Source organism: Phyllobates terribilis, unplaced genomic scaffold, assembly GCF_046119375.1.
Source record: "Phyllobates terribilis strain yellow unplaced genomic scaffold, ASM4611937v1 Scaffold_5__5_contigs__length_657084704, whole genome shotgun sequence".
NCBI classification, from domain to species: Eukaryota; Metazoa; Chordata; class Amphibia; order Anura; family Dendrobatidae; genus Phyllobates; species Phyllobates terribilis.
In genome coordinates, this window is record NW_027362765.1 from 100,858,205 (window position 1) to 100,871,488 (window position 13,284).

At 43.7% G+C, this 13,284-nt stretch overlaps 3 non-coding genes and 1 pseudogene across 3 annotated transcripts; all 4 read right to left on the reverse strand.

Moving 5' to 3' along the window:
* Positions 1-1,458: 1,458 nt before the first annotated feature.
* LOC141150849 (U2 spliceosomal RNA) lies at positions 1,459-1,649 on the reverse strand. The gene has a single exon (XR_012246941.1). It is a non-coding gene; the product is annotated as a U2 spliceosomal RNA (small nuclear RNA).
* A 1,979-nt stretch (positions 1,650-3,628) lies between these two features.
* Positions 3,629-3,811, reverse strand: LOC141150315 (U2 spliceosomal RNA). The gene has a single exon (XR_012246567.1). It is a non-coding gene; the product is annotated as a U2 spliceosomal RNA (small nuclear RNA).
* Positions 3,812-4,605: 794 nt separating this feature from the next.
* On the reverse strand, positions 4,606-4,697 carry LOC141151232 (U2 spliceosomal RNA; annotated as a pseudogene).
* A 1,097-nt stretch (positions 4,698-5,794) lies between these two features.
* LOC141150539 (U2 spliceosomal RNA) lies at positions 5,795-5,978 on the reverse strand. Its single transcript, XR_012246715.1, has one exon. It is a non-coding gene; the product is annotated as a U2 spliceosomal RNA (small nuclear RNA).
* Positions 5,979-13,284: the final 7,306 nt, after the last annotated feature.

Consider the following 13,284-nt stretch of genomic DNA (forward strand, 5'->3'; position numbering starts at 1 on the left):
CTCAGATAGACTTAGGCTATGTGCCCACGATGCAGAAATGAAGCAGAAAATTTCTGCAGCATTTCTGCATCTCCCTGGTAGAAAAAAACGCATGCAGATTGTGCATGCGTTTTTCCTGCAGAATACATGCGGATCCACATGCGGATTCACATGCGTTTCTGCATGCAGATTGACAAGCGCTTTCCAGGCGATAGCATCACTTGGATAGTGCTTGACAACTAGGTCACACTGTATAAATCCATGCAAACAGCATGGATTTATACAGTGTGAACCGTAAAAATTAAAACAAATAAAGCTATACTCACCCCCGATGCCCCGGCGTGTGCTGCAGCGCTGCTTCCTGGCTGGTTCCCGGCTGCCGGCATATCGCGAGACAGAGCGGTGAAGGGCCTGCGGTCACATGACTGTGACGTCACCGCAGGTCCTTCAGCGATGTCGGCATTCAGAGAGAAGACTCCGGACAGGTGAATATAACTTTATTTGTTATTTTATTCTTTTTTTTACAGGTACAATGGTACCCAGGTCTGGATGAGAGTCTCCTCTCCTCCAGAACTGGGTACCATCCGCACATAGAGACGCATAGAAGCCGCTTGTACAAATGTACAGTCGCGGTTTCTATGCGTCTCAATGCAAGTCAATGGCGGGAGTTCTGCTGCGCTTCCGCAAAATTAAATGACATGCTGCGGATTTTTGTACGCAGCATAAACGCTGCGGAAAAATCCGCATGTGCATAGAACATGCGGAATCCCCTTGGGGACCATGGGGTGCGGATTACCTAGCGTTTAACAAGCGTTTCCGCTGCGGAAATTCCGCAGCATAAACGCTTGAAAAACGCTACGTGGGCACACAGCCTTAGGCTGCACTTTACAACAACACCACAGACCAAACTTGGGCAGGTATTTTTTATCCGCAGCAAGAAAATTAAAAAGTCACTGCGCCACCAGAGGGAGACAACATTTCAATAAATAAATCATATCGCCCCCCAAAAAAGGAAAAAATGTGTAGTACTCAGCAACACCTACCTGATGGGTTAAAACAGTAGCAGCTGATGACAAGGGCACTGGCTAGGTAGGTGGTGTGTGTGCAATGAAGTAGCAAAGAACAAATACATTGTTGCATGGTATCATGCCTGTAGCAAGCACCAAAATCCTTGGCTGTCCATCAAAAAGGAAGGAATGCATAAGAAAGATGTAGATAATAGATATAGATGACATTACATTACAAATTGAAAACATCACATTACAACGGTAAAAGCAATGCACAAACACATGATGAAGCAGATTTCGTCAAGTTCAGTCGAAACGAGTTTGTCATCTGGCTTGTGCAACTTTTATCTTGAAAAAGAAAGTGACAGGAAATAAAAAGCAAAGAAAAATTTACCAAAAAAGTCAACAATCAATCAAAATAAGCAAGTTACATTGCTTTCAGTTCATTCTGTGTTTGGAAACTGGATTAGGACAGGCGTGCACCGGTCCTGGAGGTACAGCAATACTAGGTCAATGCGTGGAGTGGACAGAGCAAGCTCTTTTTCCATTTCCCTGTTCTAAAAATGCATTTAATATATGGTCCCCAGAAAGGGGACATATCAGATATGAAACTGATTAGAACGGATTATTATTATTTTTAAAACCACTTTGGTTTAAATTAAACCAAACCTTAAACAAAACTTAGTTGTAATGTATGAAATCGCTCCACAAAACATCATCGTGGTTATTTTATTATTGAATTATAGTATAATGTATAAGATTCATACAAGTCAAAATACAACTAAAATACATCCTCATACATCATACATAGAAATAGCTCAATCACACACAAGCAGTACAGTGACATGGGACAACGTTGCCTCACATCTGACCTAATACTCTCTCACTCAAAAAAACCTTCACCGAGAATTTACTCATCACTCCTTCAGAAAATCCACTCACAGCATTGAAGAACTTCTCCCGAAAGCCCATTCTACACAACACCTCAATTAAAAACACATGCGACACATGATCAAACGCTTTCTCAAAGTCCACAGCTATCACCATACACTTCTGCTTTCTCGCTTTACAGTCCCATAACACATCTCTCAGTAGACAAAAATTATCGGTCATACATCTCCCTGGCACTGCACACACTTGATCTTTATCAACTGCATCCGCAATAACCTCACACACCTGATTCGCCAAAATTATACTGAACACCTTATAATTGTTGTTCAAGAGGTTAATAGGCCTCAAAATACTCAAGCATTTTTTATCACTTTTCTTGTGAATTAGGACTATTACTCCGTCCTTCATTGAGTCTGCTAACACTCCATTCTCCCACATATACTGACACACTTCCACTAAATCCATACCCGTAACATAAGTTCACAGACAAACTATCCTTCCCAGGCGTCACATTCTTCCTTGCACAAAAAACAGCTTTCTTGATTTATTCCTCAATCACTTCCTCGCACAAACCATTACATCCATCATCCACCTTACTCTGCAAAACATTAAGCACATCCTCTTTCAAACTCATATCCACTCACTTACCAAATAAGTTAGCATAAAACGCAACCACTTCTTCTATTACATCCTTACGACTTACACAATCACCATTCTCATCCATATTCTCATCCATTTCCTCTTCTTTCTTACCACATATTTTTTTAAAGAAATAACTGGAACACTTTTCATCTTTACAAAATGGACTAGTTTTGACCAGAAAATAATTTCTCTTCCTTTCTCGCACTTCTTAGCAGATCGTCCACATCCACACCAGACATTCTCATTTTCTCCAGCTACTCCACTCTCTTCATTAAGTCTTTATATTAATTCCTTAAAATAGCAGCCTTTTTATAGCCCTATCGACGAAAAAACTTTTATGCCTCACACTTCATCCAGGCCGACCACATCAACACACTTTCAAAGTTACTCTTTTGTGACTTACACCAGTTATATTTCTTCTTAAAATCATTCACCATCCTCAAGCAGACTCGCATTTAACTTCCACACAATTCTCCCATGCACCCGCCTTAAATCTCCCCTATAATCACCTTTCAGATATATATGGCCCAAAAATGGAACTGGAAAAATTATTGCATATCATATTTTAGAGAAAAACATCCTATCTATTCTAGATGTTATCCCACCCCTATCTGTTTTAAAGGTTGGTGGCGGTGGTTTCCCCCCAAAAAAACGCTGCGGCATCTGAAAAGAAAAAATCACAAATAATACTTGACAATCTTTCACTAGAAGCATAAACCTTTCACTTCAGTTGAACAGTTAAAATCTCCTGTTATTATCACAGGGATCTTACCAGGCAATTCTAAACATACATTTTCTAATAAACTTTATGTTGTCCTTGAACCCAGGATCCCAGCACTTGCAAAGCAATAGTGCTAACCACTGAGCCACTGTGCTGCCCATCTTATCACAGCACCTGTAATTAGCAAACAGCAAAATCCAGAAGGAAGGAAGGGATGGATAGATAGATAGATAGATATAAAACATTACATTACATATTGAATACAATACAATAAGCAAGTCAAGGGAAAAAAATAGCAAACATTTTTTTTACAAGAATACAACAATTAATCAAAAAATACAAATTGCATTGCTTTTAATTCATTCTGTTTTTGGAAACTGCATTAGGAAGGGAGTGCACCGGTCCTGGAGGTACTGCAATACCAGGTCAATGCGTGGAGTGGACAGAGCAAGCTCTTTTTCCATCTCCCTGTTCTAAAAATCCATTTAATATATGGTCCCCAGATAGGGGACGTATCAGATATTAAACTGATAAGAACAGATTTTTTTTTTTATCGAAAGCCCGAATTCGTGTACAAAACCCGAGTGCACTTAAAAAAGTGACAAGTGCCACAAAAAAAGTGCACTAGGATGCTGGTCTTCTTGAAACCCTCTCCAAAAGGAGAAGGGTCCCCCAAACCATTCCCCGTCCCTCCGAGCCAGAAGGCCACAGCGAGGAACAGGGACAAATAGCCACCTCCAGCCGGAGCCAGAGGCGACCCAATCTTACCCCCAATACCTGCCCGAGTTCTCACCCGAGCAAGGCACTGGGAGCCAAAGACTGTGCTCCCCTCCCGGAAGAGGGGAGCCAACAACGCTCTCCTCCCGAAAGAGGAGAGCCAGGGGGGTTCAGGGGGGAGCGGAACCTGATGGCCACACACTCCCCCCCTAGACCTGCCAAGAGAGGAACCCGTAAGGGAACCGCATCCCGACAAAATCCTAGTAAGGACGTGGACACACGTGAAAAAGTGGACACACAGTGACAAAAAAAAAATTAAATAAATAGTGAAGGTTTCACAGTATAATACTGCCCGGACCTTCGACCGGGAATTGAAAAATTCCCCATCCTAAGGCCAGAAGGCCCGGAATAAGGGTGTGTGTGAAGAAAGAAATATTGAAGTGCTAGTGCAAATGTGCCATAAACTCAAGTGGGGTTCCCAATCCCAGTGAGTTAAGGCACCCCAGGGTTACCACTCCTGGGGCACTTCACACTTCGGGCTTTCGATCTTCCCCGGCCCAATGGCGTCGATCCTGGGGGGCCATGCTTTCCACCAGATGACTATATTAGCCACCTGGCGTACTAACAAGCGCCTAAACCCCAGTGTGCATAATGTATCAATCTACTAGGGCGGCCAACATCCAAAACCGCCTTTTCGAAAGATACTACACTTGATCTTAGCCAAAAGGCCGAGAAGCGATAACCAGAATTGGTTTCGGACTACGGTGCCACCCAAGGATCCTGAAAAGTCCATTTGTGGAGATGGGCACCTGGACTCCCGTTAAGAAGACATGTTGTCAACCTCTTGATCCCTTACATGCCTGCACTTTTCGGCTTGCTGCTGCTGCAATCCATGCGTTTTAGATCTGCATAACTCCACCTCTTTTAGCACAGCACCCTCACCCCCTGTTCCCACCCGCCTCAACACCGTTGGAAGGGAGGAGAACCAATTAAGGCGGGGGGGGTGGAACGAGCAGCTGTCTACCCTTAGCAGGAGGGTTGCTGATTACTTACCTTTCCTGCTGCTGCTGGCTGTCCAGCAGCAGACTGAAGGTGGCTGCTGCTGTGCGCAGGTATATAAAGGCTCAGAGCCTATTATGACACGCGCAGTCAGCGTTCCATTGCCACATTCCATCTACTGCAGGCAGGATACCTGGCTGGCTGAATGTCACTGAGAAGCTCACAGAGACCGGCATAAGCAACAGTTTAAAAGAATGCCACAGACTAATCAACCAAACTTTTTGGGTTGGGTTCTCTTTTATAGTCTGCAGGCATTAAATGAAAGAAGTCAGTGTTCCAGCAGAGGGAGACAACGTTTCAGAAAAGGCATTGTAGCAAACAAAAAAGAAATTTTAAGCGCAGCAGAGTAACCAGCGCACATACCTGTTAGCTCAGGTGAGTTTAAAAGGCTGCTGTTGATAACAAGAGCATTTGCTAAATAGATTGTGTGTGTGCAACAATATACTGAAAGGTCAATTATATTGTGCAGCTTATCTCACCACCTGTAGTTATTTAGGTGAAAGCTCCAAAATGCTTGCCTAATATGTCTGTTTATCCAAAAGGAAGTAAAGAGGGAGAGCTAGATAGATAGCATTGCATTACATGGCAATGCAATGCACAGTTGCTGAAGTTGAACCAAAATGAGCTTGTCATCTGGCTTCTGCAACTTTGAACATGAAAAATCCAATGAGGAGAAGAAAAGCAAAGCCAAAGAGTCCATCCCAAAATCCGACAAACAAGCAAAATGAACAAAAAGCATTGAATTCAATTCTTTCTGATTTTAGAAACTGCATTAAAGAAGGGGTGCACCGGTCCTGGAGATACTGCAATACCAGGTCAATGCGTGGAGTGGACAGAGCAAGCTCTTTTTCCATCTCCCTGTTCTAAAAATCCATTTAATATATGGTCCCCAGATAGGGGACGTATCAGATATTAAACTGATAAGAACAGATAAGGTTTCAACATAATTTTATTGTACATAAGTCAGATTACAAGACAATCAATGCGAAACCTTTCAAGTACAAAAAAAACCATAAAAACATTTAACAATTATACATTACAGAGAATAATCAATATAAAATAGAATTCTACATATAAAAGCACCATCTACGGTTCGCTTCCTTCTTGCCCATATCTTTTACATTTTTTAAATAATAAACATACATTTCACTAAAAGCCAGTTTAATACAATCAAGCACAGAAATAAAATCACGATTAAACAATAAAATATTCCTTGCTTTCCAAATTGCATTCTTGGCACAGTTTATTATACACCAGCAGATTTCAGATTGGTATGCAGTAGGACAATTAAAAAGTCCGTATAAAACATATTCATAATAAAAGTCCTTTAAACCGCAAACCCACTTTAAAAGAATCCCCAATTTCCCCCAAAGTTCTTGTGCAAAGGTGCAGTTTAAAAAAAGGTGCATAACGGTCTCATCACAATGGCAAGAGTCCCTTGGGCATTTTGCCCGTGCAACCAGGCCTCTCCAGTGTTGGAATTCTCTGGTTGGGAGGCACTGGTGGACGGACATCCAGGCAAGGTCTTTATGGACATTGGCGAGGAACTTCCCGAAGACATTCCTCCACACACGTTTGGATCTGTTCCATGAGTAGTTGCAAACTGGGGATGTCTCTTCTTCTGTCCTCAAGTGGTCAAATAGCTTCTTCCGGTCCAGAAGGATGTCAGCTCCAAGGTCTTTTAAATTATGAGTCTTTATAACTTTTTCTAAAATAATAAGGTGGTTTGGTGGACACAATAAAACAGGCGCTGATAAGGATGGCCTCAACTATCTCTTAAAGATAAAACCACACGTGTATTTTAAAAACAGGCCAAAAGTACTATTAGACTTAAAAGCTTTAAAACAAAAACAGAAAAAATTTACATATAAAAACAGGCGAAGATCGGGAACATCTTTTCCTCCATTCTGCTTTCTCTTATACATTTCTGATCGTTTAAGCTTTTCCATTTTAGAGCCCCATATAAACATAAAAATACGAGTTAGTTTTTTTAGCATTAAGTCAGAGGGAGGATACACCATAGCAATATATAAAATCATAGGTAATAAAACAGATTTAATAACAAGGACTTTCCCTTCGATCGAAAGATTCCTCAGGGTCCAAAAGGAAAGTTTCTTTGCCATTTTATCTTGAACCTCTCCCCAACTCACAAGCCCATCATTATTTGCATCAAATACAACCCCTAAAATTTTTACATTGTCATATTTCACATTAACAGTCGGTAAGTCATTTCTATCCCACGCACCCATAATCAAACACTCAGTTTTATTAAAATTCATTTTAAAACCAGAAGCTTGACTAAAAAGATTGGTGCACAATACTACTCTCCGGAGTGAAGCAGGATCAGTACAAATAGCAGTCACGTCATCCATATATCCAAGCACTTTAACCTGAGCCCCTCCCCCTCCTGGGACAGGAACCCCCCGGACTACCTTGTCTTTCCGGATCATGCATAAAAGGGGTTCCATAGCACAAATAAACAGAATTGGGGATAATGGACATCCCTGCTTCACTCCAGATTCCAGTGGGATAAAATCATTAAAAAACCATTGACAGAGATTTGTGAAAACATATTATTATATAAACTCTTAATGCGAGATAAAAACCAGTCTGGGATTGCCATTTGTTTTAAAACTTTAAAAAGATATTCATGAGAAACCCTGTCAAACGCTTTCTCGAAGTCTAGCGCTAACAGGGCCAGCCCTTGATCCCTGTCTTTACTGTACCATATTACGTCTCTGATCGTATTTAGGGTCTCTGTAATACTCCTCCCTGGTACATCACATACTTGTTCGGGTTGTATTAACACATTAATAACAGTTTTAAAACGACATGCAATAATCTTAGCTAAAACCTTGTAATCCATGTTAAGGAGGGTGATAGGTCTCCAATTTTTGAGGTCGTCCCGAGCGCCCTTCTTCTTGTATATTAAGGACACTATCCCCCTCCTCCATGACTTGGGTAACTTATCACACAAAAAAACCTCTTTAAAAAGTGCTAAAAGATCCTCTTTTAAAATATCCCAAAAGGATAAATAAAATTCCACAGGAAGACCATCAGCTCCTGGGGCTTTCCCTCTTGAGAAACTTTTAAAAACACTAAAAAGTTCTTCTAAAGTAATATCTTTTGTTAAAAACCCCTGATCTGCAGAATTTAGCCTAAAATCCAGGACATTAAGAGCATCTTGTAAAAACACATTATTAACACTTTTTTTGCTAAAAAGGTTTCTATAAAAATTAAAAGCTACCCTCTTCATACCTTGTATTGTGCTATCTCCATCTAGGCAGGTAATCGTTTCTTTCCTCTCCACCACTTTTTTGAAAAAGAAACGTGTACACTTTTCCCCTTCTTCTAAAAATTGCACCGTAGAATTAAATATTATTTCCTTCCCTTTTTGTTCAAGGTATGACTGTATCTCATTTTTAAGGCTTACAATATCATCATGCACCTCTAAGCCTATCTCTTTGAATTTAAGGAGAGTCTGCAGTCTAGTATTCAAATTTGCATAGCCCTGCTTCTTCTGCCTCGCCTTCCTCTTCCCAGCCCTGATAAAAAAAAGTTGGATCTTGTCTTTAATCCCTTCCCACCAGGACAGCATTTTAAAATATGGGGGTTTGAGCTGCCTCCATTCTTGGTACTTTTTGATAAAATCTGACCTTACCAGGGGGTCTTCCAATAGGTGTACCCCCAGGCGCCACAACCCTCTATTCACCTTTAGTTCCCCCTGGTATTCTATCTATAATTTTAATATGTTATGGTCAGAAAATAAATTAGGAATTAAAACAAAATATACAGGGCTAAAAGTTTCAGATAAAAAGATAAAATCGATCCTGGAGGTCACTCCCCGACCGGACCACGTAAATCCCGGGTAAATCCCGGGTCCGTCGGCGATAGCGACCTACAGGCATCGCGCAACTTAAAATCTGTCTGCAAATTACTTAATAAAAAACATGATTTATCTAATTTACGGATCGGGTCACCTCCTCCTCGGCGCTCATTTACACTGAGGCAATTAAAGTCCCCAGCTACCAAAAGAGGAGATGACCCTACACAGAACAACGGTAAAATCTCAAACAATTGTATCCGCTCTTGTTTATCTGGCGGGGCATACACATTTATAACACGAAAGTTAAAATTATTAAAACATAAATGTATTAATATAGCTCTGCCGGGCACAATCTCAGTGACAGAGGAGATTATAAAAGCATTACCTCGGCAGAGCAGACCCACACCAGCTGATTTATTCTCATTAGAGCCAGACCAAATGGAGGGCACTAGTTTCCAGTCTTTCTTTAGCTCATTATACCGTAGTCCGTGTTGCAGACCGCATTCCTGTAGGAAACAAATATCAAAGTCTAATGTTTTGAAAAAAACAAAGAGAGCAGCCCTGCGGACAGGGCTCTTTAAAGATCTCACATTGAGTGAGAGACACTTAATAGATGGCATTTGTGTCATGGGGGAGGGGAGTCATCCATTATATCCCCTGCAGACACCGTCAAGCTCTCGAGTGTTGAGGAGAAGCAGAGAATATTCTGGGGGTCCGAACCGGATATCGGATACCCGGAGGAACCGGGTTGCCATATATCGTCCCTGGCAAGGCACACATCAGGAGAGTCTGGATTAAATGCCGGAGGATCGTCCGCTCTCAACTTTTTTCCACACGGCTCAATCACGTCGCTCGTGCAGTCATCCTCCGCTATTGCTGTGTGGCCTCTCACTTCCTGAAGACTCTCCAGGTCAGACATGAAAACCTCGCCATCATTGCCACCTGCTGGACAAAGAACCGTGGTCTGCTGGCACGAGTCCCTAGGTATGTCTGGGGTCTTCGACACAGAGCCCCCCACCGCCAACTCATTGGGGGCGCCCTGCTCCAACACACCAGGGACCATCGACGCAGTGGTCTTCTCCCTGACGGGAGAGTCCCTCTGCTCCGGTCTTTGGGTGGTCCGCCCTCCGCCCTTTTTCTGGGACTTCGCCACAGGAGGCTCTCCACGGGGGAGACCCGACTCCTGCTCCGTCCTCTCCGTCTCCTTCCTCGCGCCCTTGACCTTCTCCGCCACCTCCTCTGTTGTGGAAATAGAAGGACGAGGCTCAGGTCCTTTACTGGTCTCCGGAACACGAACTGGTCCTTCCCGTGGCATAGGTCCTCCAGCAGCTTCCGCATATGTTCGGGTCTTGGTCTTCAGTGGGCACTCCCGAAATATATGGCCGTCCACGCCACACAGGTTGCAAGAATCCTTATGGGGGCAATCCTTAAATAAATGTCCTAGTAGACCACAGTTATTACAACGGAATGCCTTGGACTCTGCACAATTGCTCTGGACATGCCCCATTTTCCCACAATTTCGACAGTACATAGGCATGCCAGCATAAAATAAATACCCCCGACTTTTCCCGATAGTGATAGTAGAGGGGGGGTGATGTGTTCCTCCATAGCCCAGGGGATCCTTCCGCAACCGCACAAGAAACCTCCGCTTCCCACCCCAGAAGCCAACAGAGTTCTTCACAGGCCCAATGTATCTCACCTCATCACAGTGACGGCTCAAACAGGTTTGGATGTCCTGCCTCTCCACAAAAGGGTTGGGAAAATACGTTGTTATTTGTACCTCCTCACGGACGAAAAGCAGGGAAAACACCAGGCCATCCATCTCATCTCTCCAACCATGCTCGTTCACCTTCTGGACCAACTGTTGGCAGCATCCTTGGTTCTTAAAAGTGATGGTATAAATACCTTTGAGTTCATTGTCCTGGAAGCAAAAGATGTCATCTCTGTCGAACTCCAGGATCCCAAGGAGGATGGTATTACAGACGAAGCGGATTCCTTTCTGCTCTCTGAAACTTTCCAAGACCTCGATACGGATTGTGTTCCTCATCCGGGGCTCTCCCGATGCAAAAGAAATTGTAGCAGGCATCCTTCCACGAAAGCGTACCAACGTAAGGTGGGACGATCCCCCCAGGCCAAGGAGCCGGGTACCCCAAACACCTATGAGCCAAGACCAGATGCAATGCCTAAACACCACACCCAATCTTAGCCAAAAGGCCGAGAAGCGATAACCAGAATTGGTTTCGGACTACAGTGCCACCCAAGGATCCTGAAAAGTCCATTTGTGGAGATGGGCACCTGGACTCCCGTTAAGAAGACATGTTGTCAACCTCTTGATCCCTTACATGCCTGCACTTTTCGGCTTGCTGCTGCTGCAATCCACGCGTTTTAGATCTGCATAACTCCACCTCTTTTAGCACAGCACCCTCACCCCCTGCTGTTCCCACCCGCCTCAACACCGTTGGAAGGGAGGAGAACCAATTAAGGCGGGGGGGGGTGGAACGAGCAGCTGTCTTAGCAGGAGGGTTGCTGATTACTTACCTTTCCTGCTGCTGCTGGCTGTCCAGCAGCAGACTGAAGGTGGCTGCTGCTGTGCGCAGGTATATAAAGGCTCAGAGCCTATTATGACACGCGCAGCCAGCGTTCCATTGCCACATTCCATCTACTGCAGGCAGGATACCTGCCTGGCTGAATGTCACTGAGAAGCTCACAGAGACCGGCATAAGCAACAGTTTAAAAGAATGCCACAGACTAATCAACCAAACTTTTTGGGTTGGGTTCTCTTTTATAGTCTGCAGGCATTAAATGAAAGAAGTCAGTGTTCCAGCAGAGGGAGACAACGTTTCAGAAAAGGCATTGTAGCAAACCAAAAAAGAAATTTTATGTGCAGCAGAGTAACCAGCGCACATACCTGTTAGCTCAGGTGAGTTTAAAAGGCTGCTGTTGATAACAAGGGCATTTGCTAAATAGATGGTGTGTGTGCAACAATATACTGAAAAGTCAATTATATTGTGCAGCTTATCTCACCACCTGTAGTTATTTAGGTGAAAGCTCCAAAATGCTTGCCTAATATGTCTGTTTATCCAAAAGGAAGTAAAGAGGGAGAGCTAGATAGATAGCATTGCATTACATTACATGGCAATGCAATGCACAGTTGCTGAAGTTGAACCAAAATGAGCTTGTCATCTGGCTTCTGCAACTTTTAACATGAAAAATCCAATGAGAAGAAAAGCAAAGCCAAAGAGTAGTGTTGAGCCACCCCCGTAGTGTTCGGGTTCGGTTCGGTTCGTCGAACACCCGTGTGTTCGCCGAACTGTTCGTCGAACTGTTCGTCGAACACCTTCGAACACCGTTAAAACCAATGGCAGGCAAACAAAAACACATAGAAACACATAGAAAACACCTTCAAAGGTGTCCAAAAGCTGACAAACTGCTCAGAAGACACAACTAACACATGGAAAAGTGACAAGTACATATAGTCATGCGAAAAGAAAAGAGGTGGAGGAGTAAAAGGAGGGGGAGACACAGATATAGGCATGTCATGCCCTTCTAAAATCCAAAAAGTGAGAAGCCGAGACGGCCAGTCCGCTCCTGCCCGTGCCACCTCCGTGTCGCCGGGTTTGTGCCAGAGCCGCGGTGAACCCTGACGGCCAGCCCCCCTCTCCCAATACTGGTGCCTGTCCGCTGGTGGGTCGAGAGAGCCCCCCTGTGGTGGAGGCAGCTCTAAGCTTTTTAATTTAAATTGTCCCTCTAATTTGAATGAATACACTTTAAATCCATTTACAAGGATCTATTGGAGGGCAAGTCTCATGCCAGCAGCCGCGTAATTCCAGCTCCAGTAGCGTCCACTAAAGCTGCTGCAGTTAAAAAGCTTTTATAAGGATCGAGCTCGGCTGTCCACCGCAAGGCATCCTAGTGCCAGTCCCAGCCCCTATGCCTTGGGGTGCCTCCTGATGCTCTTCACTAAGTATCCCGTGGTCCCGAAGCATTTCCTTTGAAAAAATTAAGTGTCCAAACTACAGGTGGTGTAGCTTGCTTAACAGCCGGGATAATCCGCTGACTAGCAGACACTGCTACTAGGCACAAAGTATTTCCTGGGCTAGATGCAGTTAAAAATTTGTAAGTAGATACTCTCGTTGGATGCTGAGAAAGCATTCCATAGAGTCTCCTGGCACGCCATATATGATTCTCTTAAAAAGCTTGGGGTAGGGGTCTAGGGGACCCTTTTATAGCCAAAATCACGGCCCTGTATCACAATACGTCACCTAGGCTGAAGATAAATGGAACTGTAGCACCGAGGGCTCGGTTGCTACAGACGTATTGCACCTCACCCAGAGGTGTGATATCTCACTCTCAGATAAGGATGGAGTGTGGATCAGGACCCGACACCTGCATGCATTACACCACATTGCCGTGGGGCAGGGCGACCAATATGCCCCTGAGAT